Genomic DNA, 6,348 nt, shown 5'->3' on the forward strand with positions numbered 1-6,348 from the left:
ATCAATATAGGAAAACTAAAGGCCAATCTCACTTATGAACACAGATATAAAAAATGCTAACTGACCTATTATTAAACAAAATTTAAGATCATATGAAAAGTATTATTTTAAAAATTTAGGAGCGTCAAGCTTAGTGAGGCCTGGTAGGGCTTAGAGGCCCGGCTGGCTGCAGCCGGGGAGCCTGAGGTCAGGGCGTCATGCGCAGGCCCTACTGGGCTGGGCCGTAAGCCACAGCCTCGGCAGCTGCAGCGAGATCTTCTGGACGCCGGTTGGGGCTCTGCAGAGCAGAGCAGAGGCTGCGCCTGGGCCATGGGCGGGCGTGGGCGGGGTAGCCCGCCAGCGGCCCGCTCCCTCATGCGCGGTGGATGCGGCCACGGTGATGCATGCCCTAGAGGAAGAGAGCTTCGCGCTGTCCATCTTTTCCGCCTCTGATGCAGAATTTGATGCTGTGGTTGGATATTTAGAGACCATTATCATGGATGATGAGTTCCAGTTATTACAGAGGAATTTCATGGACAGGTACTACCAGGAGTTTGAAGACACAAGAGAATAAGCTCACCTACACACCTATTTTTATAGAATCTATTTCTGTGGTAGAAAAGTATATGGAAGAACAGCTGTTGGAGCAAATTCCTGGATTTAACATGGCGGCTTTCATTACAACTTTACAGCACCATAGATGAAGTGGCGGGTGATATTTTCGACATCCTGCTCACGTTTACGGATCTTCTGGCTTTTAAAGAAATGTTTCTGGACTATTGAGCAGAAAAAGAAGGCTGGGGACTGGACTTAAGCAGCGGTTTAGTTGTGACTTCATTGTGCAAATCATCTTCTATGCCAGCTTCCCAGAACAATCTGTGGCCCTAGGTCCCACCTCCAGGTAATGGGATCTTTCTAGACATCACCAGCCCAATAGACTGGGAGAGGCTTTGGCTAATGATGTCAGAAGAATACATCTTGGAAAGACTGACTCTGTTCTGCAACTCTTCGTTAATGTTAAGTGTTGATGGGTCAGGAGAAAATTAGCTGACTTTCCTGGGACACATTCTTGTCTTCAGTAACCCTAGTACTCCTCCCCGAGTAGACACGTCTCTCAGGAGCTTCTGAGTATGGCTCCTGCATTAAGCCCAAGTCCAGCATTCCACCTGGGGGACACTTCCCCAGCATACATGTTGGTGTGTCCATGTTGGAAGAACCCACCATCATCAACTGTCTTGGCCCAGCAGGCCTTGCATGTCCCATGAGACTTTTTGTGGACTCACAGCTTTTTATATGGGTCAGAGTTTCAGTCCTGCAGTCTCAATGGGGTTTTTGACTGGGAGTATTTATCTAGGGTTTAACTCAAGCTAGCTGACCATCTCAAGATTTTTGAAAATCCTACTATCACAGTTCATCTTGGCTGTAGGAATCAACTTAGAGAGACTTCCTTTACCTAGAAGGTACATGTGAAAATCAATTCCTAGTCTTACATGTACAGTCCTTGTATCACTTTCTGCTGCTCCTGATGTAGTTCCATAGTTTCTATAACTCTCGTTTACGTGGTTTTTTTAAAAATAAGTTTATTTATTTATTTATTTTTGGCTGCGTTGGGTCTTCATTGCTGTGCACGGGCTTTCTCTAGTTGCAGCAAGTGGGGGCTACTCTTCGTTGCGGTGTACGTGCTTCTCACTGCAGTGGCTTCTCTTGTTGTGGAGCACAGGCTTCAGTAGTTGCAGCACACAGGCTCAGTAGTTGTGGTGCACGGGCTCAGTAGTTGTGGCTCGCAGGTTCTAGAGCACAGGCTTAGTAGGTGTGGCGCACAAGCTTAGTTGCTCCGCGGCATTTGGGATCTTCCCAGACCAGGGCTTGAACCCGTGTCTCCTGCATTGGCAGGCGGATTCTTAACCACTGCGCCACCAGGGAAGCCCGTTTACATGTTTTTGGAAAAATATTTTTATAGACGAATACTCAGGCTAACCTAGTGGATATAATCTTAGAACTTCCATGATTACCCACTTCAAGATCAAAGTATTATATGCTGTGTGCTTTTTGGCTATTAGTGTTATGAAAGCAAAAATGCTTTCTATATTGGTGTTCCTATTTTACTGGGCACCAATGAATGTATGCTGGAAATGGTCTAAAAGGTTTCCTTTTCTTAGAGCATGTTAGTATTTGTGCAGGTTTGCTTAAAACCCTTTCTTTGTAAATCAGCTCCTTAGGTTTTCTGTTGGGGTTGGGGCTCTGCACTTCCTTCTTGCTGTCAAAATAATCCTACCAAGACAGTGTTCCACTGGTCTAGCTCCGTAGGGGATAGCAAACAGCTTTACTGGCAATCTGTCTGCTTGGATTTAGTACAGTGTTTGATAGAACATTACTGACCAGAAAACATGGATGTCACATCTCTAGAAAGAAAAACTATAGTGGTTCAGTTCCTAATGTGTACCTTAGCTTTTTTTGTTTTGTTTTTTATTTTTTATTTCAAGTAGAAGTAAGAATCTCTACTGACTTTTCACTTGGCTGTTCTGGTTTTAAAGGATGAACTATAGGCTGTGTGTTTTTCTGTACCAACATGGTGCTTATTAAATACTTTTGTACCATGAGTAAAATTTGAGGTGTTTTGCAAAAATCAAAGGAAAAAAAATAGGATCTTATGATCAAGTTATAATTAATTTTATGAATGCAAGTTTTGTTTAATATTTGAAAACATTAATTTATCACGTTAACAGATTAAAGGAGAATAACCTTATGGTTATCTCAATAGATGCAGAAAAAGCATTTGATAAAACTCAACATCCACTGAATCAAATGGATGAATAATTCAAAAAAAATTTTGCCAAACTGGAACTGGAAAGAAAATTCCTTAATTTTCTAAAAGCTTCTTTTGAAAAATAACTAATGCAAGCATCATACTTAGTGGTGAAACATTGAAAGTTTTCCCTTTGAGAATTGGAACAAAACAAAGATATCCATTACTACCACTTTTTTTCAACATTATACTGGAGCTTATGGCCAGCACAGCGAAGAAAGAAAAGGAATAAAGACTGGAAAAGGAAGAAACAAAACTACCATTATTTATAGATGATAAGATAGTTTACAGAAGAAATAAAAAATAATCTACCAATAATTAGAACTATTAAGAGAGTTCAGCAAGTGTCCTGGACTTAAAAAAAATCAATGTGCTTAATAGCAGCAACAAAGAGAAAATTTTAAAAGGATAGCATTTGTAATATCAATTAAAAATGCCAAATCACTAGGAATAAACCTAATAAAAGTTGAGTAAATCTCCAATGCAGAAAAAATGAAAGCATTATGGACAGAAATTAAAGATCTCAATAAGTGGAGATATGGTGTTCATGGATTGGAAGACTCAATATTACAAATATTGTCCGTTCTTCCCAAAGTGATCTACAGATTCAATTTTATTTCTAATAAAAACTCAAAAACTCATCAGTATTTTTTTGTGGAACGTGACGAGATGATTCTTAAATTTATATGGACATGCAAAAGACCAAGAATAGCTAAGTCATTCTAGAGGAAGAACAAGGCTAGATGAATTGCTGTACCAGATTACTATATATTTATAGTAATTAAGAGAGTATGGCATTGATTGGGGGATAGACAATTCAATGGACTAGAGAGGAAGTTATGCAAACAGACCTGCATATCCAGATGCTTGATTTGTGACAGAGATGGCACGTGTAGCAGTGACAAAAAGACAGACTCTCAATGGAGTTGGCTGGAACAATTTGATATCCATATCAAAAAAGAATGAAATTGGAGGGACTTCCCTGGTGGCACAGGGGTTAAGAGTCTACCTGCCAGTGCAGGAGACGTGGGTCCGAGCCCTCATCTGGGAACATCCCACATGCCAAGGAGCAAGTAAGCCCATGCGCCAGAACTACTGAGCCTGCGCTCTAGAGCCCTCGAGCAACAGCTACTGAGCCCACGTGTCACAACTACTGAAGCCTGCACGCGCAGACCCCGTGCTCCACAGCAAGAGAAGCCACTGCAATGAGAAGCCTGTGCACCGCAACTAAGAGTAGCCACTGCTCGCCACAAGTAGAGAAAGCCCGCGCGCAGCAACGAAGACCCAATTCAGCCAAAAATAATTAATTAATTAATTAATTTTGAAAAGAATGAAACTGGACCCCTATCTCACACCATACACCAAAATCAACTCCAGGGGCATATGGACTTAAATATAAAAGGGAAACCTGTAAAGTTTCAAATTAATAATGTAGAAGAATATCTTCATAATCTTGGGTAAGGAAAGTTTTCTTAAAGCACAAAAAGCAATACTACAAAAGAAAGGTGAATAAAATGAAGAATTACCATTCATCAAAGACATTAAGGGAGTTAAAAGGCAAGCTACAGAATAGCAGAAGATAACTGCAACAGATAAGATTAACAAAGGGTTTTATCCAGAACTCATTAGAATTAATAATAAAAGACAACCTAATAGAAAAATGGGCAATTCAAACTCATCCAGTTGTATACATTAAATATGTACAGCTTTTTTTTTTTTTTTTTGCGGTATGTGGGCCTCTCACTGTTGTGGCCTCTCCCATTGCGGAGCACAGGCTCCGGACGCGCAGGCTCAGCGACCATGGCTCACGGGCCCAGCCGCTCCGCGGCATGTGGGATCTTCCCGGACCGGGGCACGAACCCGTGTCACCTGCTTCGGCAGGAGGACTCTCAACCACTGTGCCATCAGGGAAGCCCTGTACAGCTTTTTTTAATATCAGTCATACCTCAATAAAGTGGTTTTAAAAGAAATAAATAAGTAATAATTTAAAAATAACTTGGCAGAAAGAAAAAGAAAAATGGACAAAAGATAGGCACTTTGAAAAATAAGAAACTCAAAGGCCAATAACGTTAAAAAACAGTGCTCAATTTCTTTGATAATCAGGGAAATGCAAATTAAAATCATGATGAGATACCATTACACACTTATCAAATTGAATAAAATTTAAAAGTCACGATACCAAGGATCAGCAGAAATATTCATCCATGTAAATCTACACAAACTTGTGCAACCACTTTGGAAAACAGTTCAGCATTACTCAATTAAGCTGTAAATAACATACTCTAATGACCCAGCAATTCCACGCCTAGGCAAATATCCTACAGAAAGAGTGCTTATAGGACAGGAAACATGGACAAGAATGATCACAGAAGCTGTGTTGTAAATAGCCCTGTCACAGGTCAGGTTCCCAGGAAACAGATGCTGAGATGGAGTTTGGGGTGCCAGAAGTTTATTGAGGATGTGAGGGATCAGCATCTATGAAAGGGAGAGAAGCAGGACTGAGCAGAAGTCAAACTGTGATGCAGGTTCAGTGAAGTCTAGGCCATCTTGGTAGGGAACTCTGGAGCAAATATTCTGCATCTGAATACTCCTATAGCGGATAAAAATGGCCCAGCCTCTATATCCTTCCTTTGTTCAGTCACACCATGCAGTCTGCTCTGGGAAGAGGCAAGGCACTATCTGTAGCTCAGGTGGACCCTGAAGAAGCTATGACTGATCACACTCCCTGCAACTGGACAGCAAATCCTTCCTTGAGGAGGGATCTGGGTGGCACATCTTTGCATCTGACACAAGGCCAAACTGGCAACAACCTAAATGTCTGTACTGAAGAGAGGTTAAACTCTGCTATGTTCATACAACATACCCATAATTCCCCAGTGTTTCCTCCTGTACCTCTGAGGCCCATCTGTTCTAGGGCAACCAATGATCCTATCCTTGCCAATACTTAATTTGGACAGTCTTTTTAAATGCTAGTTCTTCTAGCATGTAGTTTTTTTGTTTTTGTTTTTGTTTTTGTTTTCGGTACTCAAGCCTCTCACTGTTGTGGCCTCTCCCGCTGTGGAGCACAGGCTCCGGACGCGCAGGCTCAGCGGCCATGGCTCACGGGCCCAGCCGCTCCGCGGCACGTGGGATCTTCCCGGACCGGGGCACGAACCCGTGTCCCCTGCATCGGCAGGCGGACTCTCAACCACTGCGCCACCAGGGAAGCCCATAGCATGTAGTTTTAATGAGTATTTCCCTAATGACAAATGATGTTTAGCATCTTCTCGTGTGTTTGTTATCTAAATATCTTCTTTGGTAAAGTTTTCTTCAATTCAGTTCTTTTGCCCATTTTAAAATTGAGTTGTGTATCATTTTTGTATCTTTGTATGTGTAATTTTGTATATGGCTCATACATATAGGCTTACAATCCATATCAACCTAACTTTTGTACATGGTCTATGGTGTGAGTAAGGATCAAGATTCATTATGTTGCATATGGCTATCCAATAGTTCCAGCATGATTTGGTGGAAAGATCGTTTGTTCCCCGTTGGGTTGCCTGGGTACCGTTGAAAATCAATTG

The 6,348-nt window shown here is 41.6% G+C and overlaps 1 pseudogene; it reads left to right on the forward strand.

The window, feature by feature from the left end:
- Window positions 1–367: 367 nt before the first annotated feature.
- LOC115860277 (ADP-ribosylation factor-like protein 2-binding protein pseudogene) lies at window positions 368–928 on the forward strand (annotated as a pseudogene).
- The last annotated feature ends 5,420 nt before the right edge of the window (window positions 929–6,348 follow it).

Source organism: Globicephala melas, chromosome 3 (assembly GCF_963455315.2).
Source record: "Globicephala melas chromosome 3, mGloMel1.2, whole genome shotgun sequence".
Classification (NCBI taxonomy): Eukaryota; Metazoa; Chordata; class Mammalia; order Artiodactyla; family Delphinidae; genus Globicephala; species Globicephala melas.